The sequence below is a fragment of the Ranitomeya variabilis genome, chromosome 2 (assembly GCF_051348905.1).
Source record: "Ranitomeya variabilis isolate aRanVar5 chromosome 2, aRanVar5.hap1, whole genome shotgun sequence".
Taxonomy (NCBI): Eukaryota; Metazoa; Chordata; class Amphibia; order Anura; family Dendrobatidae; genus Ranitomeya; species Ranitomeya variabilis.
The window spans coordinates 878428075-878440303 of NC_135233.1; positions in this window are offsets into that span (position 1 = coordinate 878428075).

Sequence of the window (12229 nt, forward strand, 5' to 3'; positions counted from 1 at the left end):
CCATCTCTCATTCAGTGGGCCATACAAAGCCTATTTATTTTTTTGTTTTTTTTAATATTATTGGGTTTCTAAAGTCTCCGTGAAAAAAAAAAAATACATAAAAAAACAGTGGGAGAGTAATATTGCCCTTTCAGCTTGTGTGCCAGTCTTGACTCCTGGGTGTGCCACCTCTCTCTCTCTAATTGTGGGCCATAGAAAGCCTATTTATTTTTTTGCTTTTTTTAATATTATTTGGTTTCTAAAGTCTCCCTGAAAAAAAAAAAACATAAAAAAACAGTGGGAGAGTAATATTGCCCTTTCAGCTTGTGTGCCAGTCTTGACTCCTGGGTGTGCCACCTCTCTCTCTCTAATTGTGGGCCATAGAGAGCCTATTTATTTTTTTCCTAGATTTGTGTTCTAAAATCTACCTCAACACAAAAACACTACATCAATCAGTGGGAGAAAAATATTGGCCTCAGTCAGGGCTTGTGTGCCACTCCTGTGTGTGCCATCTCTCATTCAGTGGGCCATACAAAGCCTATTTATTTTTTTTATTTTTTTAATATTATTGGGTTTCTAAAGTCTCCCTGAAAAAAAAAAAAAATACATAAAAAAAACAGTGGGAGAGTAATATTGCCCTTTCAGCTTGTGTGCCAGTCTTGACTCCTGGGTGTGCCACCTCTCTCTCTCTAATTGTGGGCCATAGAAAGCCTATTTATTTTTTTGCTTTTTTTAATATTATTGGGTTTCTAAAGTCTCCCTGAAAAAAAAAAAATACATAAAAAAACAGTGGGAGAGTAATATTGCCCTTTCAGCTTGTGTGCCAGTCTTGGCTCCTGGGTGTGCCACCTCTCTCTCTCTAATTGTGGGCCATAGAAAGCCTATTTATTTTTTTGTTTTTTTTAATATTATTGGGTTTCTAAAGTCTCCGTGAAAAAAAAAATACATAAAAAAACAGTGGGAGAGTAATATTGCCCTTTCAGCTTGTGTGCCAGTCTTGACTCCTGGGTGTGCCACCTCTCTCTCTCTAATTGTGGGCCATAGAAAGCCTATTTATTTTTTTCCTAGATTTGTGTTCTAAAATCTACCTCAACACAAAAACACTACATCAATCAGTGGGAGAAAAATATTGGCCTCAGTCAGGGCTTGTGTGCCACTCCTGTGTGTGCCATCTCTCATTCAGTGGGCCATACAAAGCCTATTTATTTTTTTGTTTTTTTTAATATTATTGGGTTTCTAAAGTCTCCCTGAAAAAAAAAAAAAAACATAAAAAAACAGTGGGAGAGTAATATTGCCCTTTCAGCTTGTGTGCCAGTCTTGACTCCTGGGTGTGCCACCTCTCTCTCTCTAATTGTGGGCCATAGAAAGCCTATTTATTTTTTTGTTTTTTTTTAATATTATTGGGTTTCTAAAGTCTCCGTGAAAAAAAAAAAAATACATAAAAAAACAGTGGGAGAGTAATATTGCCCTTTCAGCTTGTGTGCCAGTCTTGAATCCTGGGTGTGCCACCTCTCTCTCTCTAATTGTGGGCCATAGAAAGCCTATTTATTTTTTTGCTTTTTTTAATATTATTTGGTTTCTAAAGTCTCCCTGAAAAAAAAAAAAATTACATAAAAAAACAGTGGGAGAGTAATATTGCCCTTTCAGCTTGTGTGCCAGTCTTGACTCCTGGGTGTGCCACCTCTCTCTCTCTAATTGTGGGCCATAGAAAGCCTATTTATTTTTTTGCTTTTTTTAATATTATTGGGTTTCTAAAGTCTCCCTGAAAAAAAAAAATACATAAAAAAACAGTGGGAGAGTAATATTGCCCTTTCAGCTTGTGTGCCAGTCTTGACTCCTGGGTGTGCCATCTCTCTCTCTCTAATTGTGGGCCATAGAAAGCCTATTTATTTTTTTGTTTTTTTTAATATTATTGGGTTTCTAAAGTCTCCGTGAAAAAAAAAAAATACATAAAAAAACAGTGGGAGAGTAATATTGCCCTTTCAGCTTGTGTGCCAGTCTTGACTCCTGGGTGTGCCACCTCTCTCTCTCTAATTGTGGGCCATAGAAAGCCTATTTATTTTTTTGCTTTTTTTAATATTATTTGGTTTCTAAAGTCTCCCTGAAAAAAAAAAAATTACATAAAAAAACAGTGGGAGAGTAATATTGCCCTTTCAGCTTGTGTGCCAGTCTTGACTCCTGGGTGTGCCACCTCTCTCTCTCTAATTGTGGGCCATAGAAAGCCTATTTATTTTTTTGCTTTTTTTAATATTATTTGGTTTCTAAAGTCTCCCTGAAAAAAAAAAAAATTACATAAAAAAACAGTGGGAGAGTAATATTGCCCTTTCAGCTTGTGTGCCAGTCTTGACTCCTGGGTGTGCCACCTCTCTCTCTCTAATTGTGGGCCATAGAAAGCCTATTTATTTTTTTGCTTTTTTTAATATTATTGGGTTTCTAAAGTCTCCCTGAAAAAAAAAAATACATAAAAAAACAGTGGGAGAGTAATATTGCCCTTTCAGCTTGTGTGCCAGTCTTGACTCCTGGGTGTGCCACCTCTCTCTCTCTAATTGTGGGCCATAGAAAGCCTATTTATTTTTTTCCTAGATTTGTGTTCTAAAATCTACCTCAACACAAAAACACTACATCAATCAGTGGGAGAAAAATATTGGCCTCAGTCAGGGCTTGTGTGCCACTCCTGTGTGTGCCATCTCTCATTCAGTGGCCCATACAAAGCCTATTTATTTTTTTGTTTTTTTAATATTATTGGGTTTCTAAAGTCTCCCTGAAAAAAAAAAAAATACATAAAAAAACAGTGGGAGAGTAATATTGCCCTTTCAGCTTGTGTGCCAGTCTTGACTCCTGGGTGTGCCACCTCTCTCTCTCTAATTGTGGGCCATAGAAAGCCTATTTATTTTTTTGCTTTTTTTAATATTATTGGGTTTCTAAAGTCTCCCTGAAAAAAAGAAAAAACATAAAAAAACAGTGGGAGAGTAATATTGCCCTTTCAGCTTGTGTGCCAGTCTTGACTCCTGGGTGTGCCACCTCTCTCTCTCTAATTGTGGGCCATAGAAAGGCTATTTTTTTTTATTTTTTTTTTATTAGTATTTGGTTTCTAAATTGTCCCTGAAAAAAACATTTTATCTTATTTGGTTTCTAAAGTCTCCCTGAGAAAAAAAAATAAAAAAAAAAATTAGGTGGGAGAATAATATTGACATTAGTGCTTGAGTGACAGTCCTGCGTGTGTGTCATCTCTGTGATTTTGTGCCACAGAAAACAGAGTGTGTAACATTGTGCCTGATTTTCCTTGTGGTCTCACCAACCTGTTAAGGGATATAGAAATCATACTGAAGTTATAGCTCACCGTGTAAGTTGTTTGACAGCAACAAATAAAGTTACTTTGGTTAATTTTTTAAAACAATGAGGAAGTCTGGTGCAAGAGGTCGTGGCCGTGGGCGTTCATTGTCAGCTGGTAATGATGGTAGTGGTAGTGGAGCATCAGGTGGTCGTGGGGATAAAAATATTCCACCTAAGTCTGGAGCTGTGGAGCCAGTTTCGTCGTCTGGCTACACAAGGCCTCGAACGCTCTCTTTTCTGGGAGTAGGAAAAACGCTTTTAAAGCCGGAGCAGCAACAGCAAGTTTTGGCTTACATTGCAGACTCAGCCTCTAGCTCTTTTGCCTCCTCTTCTGAAACTGGTAAATGTAAAAGCAGCGCGTCGCTTGTGGATGTTCACGGTCAGGGACAAGTCGCTTCCTTGTCCTCCTCAGCAAAAACTACAACAAGAGAGAAGGATGCAGCAGGCGACACACAGTGGGTCACTCCATGGAGCTCTTTACACATACCGTCCCTGGCTTAGAAAGTGAAACACTTAACAGGCCATGCCCATTACAAGTAGATTCTGACATGGAGTGCACTGATGCACAGCCACAGCCAGAGTACTATGCTGCTCCTTTGACTCAGACCACCACATTGCCCTCTCAGGGTACAGATCCACAATCAGACCCTGATGAGACTATGTTGCCCCGCCACGAACGCTATACCACAGACCGACACAGTGACACAGACGAAGTTGCACACGAGCTCGAAGAGGAGGTAATAGATGACCCGGTTGTTGACCCCGATTGGCAGCCATTGGGGGAACAGGGTGCAGGCAGCAGTAGTTCAGAAGCGGAGGTGGAGGAGGGGCCGCAGCAGGCATCAACATCGCAACAGGTTCCATCTGCCGGGCCCCTATCTGGCCCAAAACGCGTGTCAAAGCCAAAACCTGTTGGAGCACAGCGTTGCCATCCGGTTAAAGCTCAGTCTGCAATCCCTGAAAAGGGATCCGATGCTAGGAATAGTGCAGTCTGGCATTTTTTTAAACAACATCCAATTGATCAGCGCAAAGTCATCTGTCAAAAATGTTCTACTAGCTTAAGCAGAGGTCAGAATCTGAAAAGTCTCAATACTAGTTGCATGCATAGACACTTAACCACCATGCATTTTCAAGCCTGGACTAACTACCAAACGTCCCTTAAGGTTGTAGCACCCTCGGCCAATGAAGCTAGTCATCAACGCAACATCCCTTCCGTCACTGTAAGGCCACCATTTTCCGCACCACCGGCAGTATCTGTGCAGGTTTCTTTGCCAGCCAAAAGCAGTCAGGGTCAGGGAATCACCAGTTTTGTAGGCGGAAATATTGCATCTAGGGCACCGGCGGAAACAATACCGTCTCCAACCGTCTCTCAGTCTGCCATGTCCACCGGCACACCCACAAGTTCCACGATCTCCATCTCTCCAGTTCAGCTCACACTACATGAGACTCTGGTTAGAAAAAGGAAGTACTTATCCTCGCATCCGCGTACACAGGGTTTTAACGCCCACATAGCTAGACTAATCTCGTTAGAGATGATGCCCTACCGGTTAGTTGAAAGCGAAGCTTTCAAAGCCCTGATGGAGTACGCTGAACCACGATACGAGCTACCCAGTCGACACTTTTTTTCCAGAAAAGCCATCCCAGCCCTGCACCAGCATGTTAAACAGCGCATCGTCCATGCACTCAGGCAATCTGTGAGTACAAAGGTGCACCTGACTACAGATGCATGGACCAGTAGGCATGGCCAGGGACGTTATGTGTCCTTCACGGCACACTGGGTGAATGTGGTGGATGCAGGGTCCACAGGGGACATCAATTTAGGGACAGTTGTGCCTAGCCCACGGTCTAGGAAACAGTTGGCTGTAGGCGTTCGCACCCCCTCCTCCTCCTCCTCCTCGTCCTCCTGCAGAAGCTACAGCTCTTCCACAGACCGCAGTCGGCCAACCACTCCATCGGCAGATGACACTGTTGCACACCAGTTGTCCCATTATGGGCCAGCTACTGGCAAGCGTCAGCAGGCTGTATTGGCTATGAAGTGTTTGGGCGACAACAAACACACCGTGGAAGTTCTGTCCGAGTTCTTGCAACAAGAAACGCAGTCGTGGCTGGGCACAGTAGATCTTGAGGCAGGCAAGGTAGTTAGTGATAACGGAAGGAATTTCATGGCTGCCATCTCCCTTTCCCAACTGAAACACATTCCTTGCCTGGCTCACACCTTAAACCTGGTGGTGCAGTGCTTATTGAAAACTTATCCTGGGTTCTCCGACCTGCTCCTCAAAGTGCATGGACTTTGCTCACATATCCGACATTCGCCTGTACACGCCAGCCGTATGCAGACCTATCAGCGGTCTTTGAACCTTCCCCAGCATCGCCTAATCATAGACGTTGCAACAAGGTGGAACTCAACACTGCACATGCTTCAGAGACTGTGCCAACAGAGGCGGGCTGTTATGTTTTTGTGGGAGGATACACATACACGGGCAGGCAGTAGGATGGCAGACATGGAGTTGTCAGGTGTGCAGTGGTCGAAGATACAAGACATGTGTCAAGTCCTTCAGTGTTTTGAGGAATGCACACGGCTGGTTAGTGCAGACAACGCCGTAATAAGCATGAGCATCCCCCTAATGCGTCTGCTGATGCAAAGTTTGACGCACATAAAGGAGCAGGCGTCTGCACCAGAGGAAGAGGAAAGCCTTGATGACAGTCAGCCATTGTCTGGTCAGGGCAGTGTACAGGACGAGGTAGCGGGCGAAGAGGAGGTGGAGGACGAGGAGGATGATGGGGATGAGTATATTTTTAATGCGGAACCTTTCCCGGGGGCACTGGAAATTGGTTGCGTGTCAAGGCCGGGTTCTGGTTTTTTGAGGGACACAAGTGACGTAGATTTGCCTGCAACAGCCCCTCACCCAATCACAACCGGAGATTTGACAACTGGAACTTTGGCCCACATGGCGGATTATGCCTTACGTATCCTAAAAAGGGACACACGCATTACGAAAATGATGAACGATGACGATTACTGGTTGGCCTGCCTCCTTGATCCACGCTATAAAGGCAAATTGCAAAATATTATGCCACATGAGAACTTGGAACTAATATTAGCAACCAAACAATCAACTCTTGTTGACCGTTTGCTTCAGGCATTCCCAGCACACAGCGCACGTGATCGTTCTCACACGAGCTCAAGGGGGCAACAGACTAGGAGTGTTAGGGGTGCACACATCAGAAGTGGCGTTGGACAGAGGGGTTTTCTGACCAGGTTGTGGAGTGATTTTGCTATGACCGCAGACAGGACAGGTACTGCTGCATCAATTGAAAGTGACAGGAGACATTTGTCCAGTATGGTTACTAACTATTTTTCATCCCTTATCGATGTTCTCCCTCAACCGTCATTCCCATTTGATTACTGGGCATCAAAATTAGACACCTGGCCAGAATTGGCAGAATATGCATTGCAGGAGCTTGCTTGCCCGGCAGCAAGTGTCCTATCAGAAAAAATATTCAGTGCTGCAGGTTCAATATTAACCGAAAAAAGGACTCGTCTGGCTACCCAAAATGTTGACGATCTAACATTCATTAAAATGAACCACAACTGGATTTCGAAATCTTTTGCCCCACCTTGCCCGGCCGACACCTAGCTTTCCTATGAAAAGCTCTTGCCTGTGGACTACTGTGAATTACTTTTCTAATGTCTAATTTGCTGCAGCTGATTGTCCAGCATACGACATGTTTACACCTCCCTAAATGGCCAAACTCCCCACACGGGGCCGTGGTATCGCGACTTGGCGCAAGCACCCGTGAGACTGCTGTTTGTCTGAAGAGGTGGGTGTACTCGCTTTTGGTCGACGGCATTGCTACTGGGTTCCTCATAGTACAATAAAGTGTCTCTGGCGGTGGTGGTGCGCACCCAACGTCAGACACACTGTTGTAACATGAGGGGCCTTGGGCCTGTAACGCCGGCCACAAGAGAGTTCACCCACCCCCAGGTCAAACATTGCTCTACCACTTCCACAGTTATCTCTCACACTTCCACCAATGTTAAGTCTATGCGCTGACATCCTTCCATACCTGCCACTGACAATACCATTGTGTTGACATGTATGATGGTACTTAACATAGTCAGGGGCAGTGTCCTCTATTTACCACAGTAAATACTTTGCGCAAAATTAGGAGGTCTGAAACAACGCAGAGGATCCCACCCCTGAACCTAATGATTGCACCCTTTAGTGTTTTTGTTTTGTTTTAATGCGAGACATTCACATTTAGTTGTTGTTTTGGACTACTAACTGGCAGACACTCATTACAATCGGCCTCCGTTGACCAGACCACTGCTGCCCGTGTACCCCTGTAACTAATAATAAAGTGCCTACAGCCAGCCCAATTTAATTATATTAGGCCTTCGAAGCCTGTCTGCAGTCCCTCCTTCCACTAGGTCTCCACTGACCAGACCACTGCTGCCCGTGTACCCCTGTAACTAATAATAAAGTGCCTACAGCCAGCCCAATTTAATTATGCTAGGCCTTCGAAGCCTGTCTGCGGTCCCTCCTTCCACTAGGCCTCCACTGACCAGACCACTGCTGCCCGTGTACCCCTGTAACTAATAATAAAGTGCCTACAGCCAGCCCAATTTAATTATGTTAGGCCTTCGAAGCCTGTCTGCGGTCCCTCCTTCCACTAGGCCTCCACTGACCAGACCACTGCTGCCCGTGTACCCCTGTAACTAATAATAAAGTGCCTACAGCCAGCCCAATTTAATTATGTTAGGCCTTCGAAGCCTGTCTGCGGTCCCTCCTTCCACTAGGCCTCCACTGACCAGACCACTGCTGCCCGTGTACCCCTGTAACTAATAATAAAGTGCCTACAGCCAGCCCAATTTAATTATATTAGGCCTTCAAAGCCTGTCTGCGGTCCCTCCTTCCACTAGGCCTCCACTGACCAGACCACTGCTGCCCGTGTACCCCTGTAACTAATAATAAAGTGCCTACAGCCAGCCCAATTTAATTATGTTAGGCCTTTGAAGCCTGTCTGCGGTCCCTCCTTCCACTAGGCCTCCACTGACCAGACCACTGCTGCCCGTGTACCCCTGTAACTAATAATAAAGTGCCTACAGCCAGCCCAATTTAATTATATTAGGCCTTCGAAGCCTGTCTGCGGTCCCTCCTTCCACTAGGCCTCCACTGACCAGACCACTGCTGCCCGTGTACCCCTGTAACTAATAATAAAGTGCCTACAGCCAGCCCAATTTAATTATGTTAGGCCTTCGAAGCCTGTCTGCGGTCCCTCCTTCCACTAGGCCTCCACTGACCAGACCACTGCTGCCCGTGTACCCCTGTAACTAATAATAAAGTGCCTACAGCCAGCCCAATTTAATTATGTTAGGCCTTCGAAGCCTGTCTGCGGTCCCTCCTTCCACTAGGCCTCCACTGACCAGACCACTGCTGCCCGTGTACCCCTGTAACTAATAATAAAGTGCCTACAGCCAGCCCAATTTAATTATGTTAGGCCTTCGAAGCCTTTCTGCGCTCCCTCCTTCCACTAGGCCTCCACTGACCAGACCACTGCTGCCCGTGTACCCCTGTAACTAATAATAAAGTGCCTACAGCCTGCCCAATTTAATTATGTTAGGCCTTCGAAGCCTGTCTGCGGTCCCTCCTTCCACTAGGCCTCCACTGACCAGACCACTGCTGCCCGTGTACCCCTGTAACTAATAATAAAGTGCCTACAGCCAGCCCAATTTAATTATGTTAGGCCTTCGAAGCCTTTCTGCGCTCCCTCCTTCCACTAGGCCTCCACTGACCAGACCACTGCTGCCCGTGTACCCCTGGAACCAATTATAAAGTGCATAGAGCCTATTTTTTAATTTAATTTAATATTAATAAAGCCAGGATGAACTATGATATAACACGCTATGAGCTACCCAGTTGACAATTCTTTTGCGAGAAAAGCCATCCCACCCCTCCACCTGCATGTTAAAGACCGCATTGTCCTTGCATTCTGTCAATTTGTCAGTCCAAAGGTATACCTGACAACAGACACATGGACCTGTAGGCCTGGCCACGGAAGGTTACGTGTCCTTTGTGGCTCAATGGGTTAATGTATTGGATGCATGGTCCACACAGGGGACAGCCTGCAAAGTCTGTCTGCAGTCCCTAATTCAAGTTGGCCTCAACTGAATAAAGCTGAGCTTCTACCTTCTGGCTCTGATTAACTGCTGTTTTTAAAAATATTGGCTTTTCCGTCCTTCTAAAGGTGTCTGCCCCTGCCTGGTGTTGTCCTCAACTGAATAAAGCTGAGCTTCAACCTTCAGTTCCAAACATACAACAAAAAACTGGTACAATACAAAAAGTGGCCTCTAGCTACAAAAACTTTCTCCTACAAGTAGTTAACTGACAGTTTTTTTTTCCAGTGAAAACACAGATATGGCATCCAACGAGTGTTGTCCTGTCTCGTCTTCTTTATATTATTGCCAAGAAGCTGCAACTGAATAAAGCTGTGCTTCAACCTTCTGTTCCAAATTACCATTTTTAAAAATGCAATTGGCTGTTCCGGCCTACTAAAGGTGTCTGTCTGCCCCTGCCTGGTGTTGTCCTCAACTGAATAAAGCTGAGCTTCAACCTTCAGTTCCAAATTACCATTTTTAAAAATGCAATTGGCTGTTCCGGCCTACTAAAGGTGTCTGTCTGCCCCTGCCTGGTGTTGTCCTCAACTGAATAAAGCTGAGCTTCAACCTTCAGTTCCAAATTACCATTTTTAAAAATGCAATTGGCTGTTCCGGCCTACTAAAGGTGTCTGTCTGCCCCTGCCTGGTGTTGTCCTCAACTAAATAAAGCTGTGCTTCAACCTTCAGTTCCAAACATACAACAAAAAACTGGTACAATACAAAAAGTGGCCTCCAGCTACAAAAACTTTCTCCTACAAGTAGTTAACTGACAGTTTTTTTTCCAGTGAAAACACAGATATGGCATCCAACGAGTGTTGTCCTGTCTCGTCTTCTTTATATTATTGCCAAGAAGCTGCAACTGAATAAAGCTGTGCTTCAACCTTCTGTTCCAAATTACCATTTTTAAAAATGCAATTGGCTGTTCCGGCCTACTAAAAGTGTCTGTCTGCCCCTGCCTGGTGTTGTCCTCAACTGAATAAAGCTGAGCTTCAACCTTCAGTTCCAAATTACCATTTTTAAAAATGCAATTGGCTGTTCCGGCCTACAAAAGGTGTCTGTCTGCCCCTGCCTGGTGTTGTCCTCAACTGAATAAAGCTGTGCTTCAACCTTCAGTTCCAAACATACAACAAAAAACTGGTACAATACAAAAAGTGGCCTCCAGCTACAAAAACTTTCTCCTACAAGTAGTTAACTGACAGTTTTTTTTCCAGTGAAAACACAGATATGGCATCCAACGAGTGTTGTCCTGTCTCGTCTTCTTTATGTTATTGCCAAGAAGCTGCAACTGAATAAAGCTGTGCTTCAACCTTCTGTTCCAAATTACCATTTTTAAAAATGCAATTGGCTGTTCCGGCCTACTAAAGGTGTCTGTCTGCCCCTGCCTGGTGTTGTCCTCAACTGAATAAAGCTGTGCTTCAACCTTCAGTTCCAAACATACAACAAAAAACTGGTACAATACAAAAAGTGGCCTCCAGCTACAAAAACTTTCTCCTACAAGTAGTTAACTGACAGTTTTTTTTCCAGTGAAAACACAGATATGGCATCCAACGAGTGTTGTCCTGTCTCGTCTTCTTTATATTATTGCCAAGAAGCTGCAACTGAATAAAGCTGTGCTTCAACCTTCTGTTCCAAATTACCATTTTTAAAAATGCAATTGGCTGTTCCGGCCTACTAAAGGTGTCTGTCTGCCCCTGCCTGGTGTTGTCCTCAACTGAATAAAGCTGAGCTTCAACCTTCAGTTCCAAATTACCATTTTTAAAAATGCAATTGGCTGTTCCGGCCTACTAAAGGTGTCTGTCTGCCCCTGCCTGGTGTTGTCCTCAACTGAATAAAGCTGTGCTTCAACCTTCAGTTCCAAACATACAACAAAAAAACTGGTACAATACAAAAAGTGGCCTCCAGCTACAAAAACTTTCTCCTACAAGTAGTTAACTGACAGTTTTTTTTCCAGTGAAAACACAGATATGGCATCCAACGAGTGTTGTCCTGTCTCGTCTTCTTTATATTATTGCCAAGAAGCTGCAACTGAATAAAGCTGTGCTTCAACCTTCTGTTCCAAATTACCATTTTTAAAAATGCAATTGGCTGTTCCGGCCTACTAAAGGTGTCTGTCTGCCCCTGCCTGGTGTTGTCCTCAACTGAATAAAGCTGAGATTCAACCTTCAGTTCCAAATTACCATTTTTAAAAATGCAATTGGCTGTTCCGGCCTACTAAAGATGTCTGTCTGCCCCTGCCTGGTGTTGTCCTCAACTGAATAAAGCTGTGCTTCAACCTTCAGTTCCAAACATACAACAAAAAACTGGTACAATACAAAAAGTGGCCTCCAGCTACAAAAACTTTCTCCTACAAGTAGTTAACTGACAGTTTTTTTTCCAGTGAAAACACAGATATGGCATCCAACGAGTGTTGTCCTGTCTCGTCTTCTTTATATTATTGCCAAGAAGCTGCAACTGAATAAAGCTGTGCTTCAACCTTCTGTTCCAAATTACCATTTTTAAAAATGCAATTGGCTGTTCCGGCCTACTAAAGGGGTCTGCCCCTGCCTGGTGTTGTCCTCAACTGAATAAAGCTGAGCTTCAACCTTCAGTTCCAAACATACAACAAAAAACTGGTACAATACAAAAAGTGGCCTCCAGCTACAAAAACTTTCTCCTACAAGTAGTTAACTGACAGTTTTTTTTCCAGTGAAAACACAGATATGGCATCCAACGAGTGTTGTCCTGTCTCGTCTTCTTTATATTATTGCCAAGAAGCTG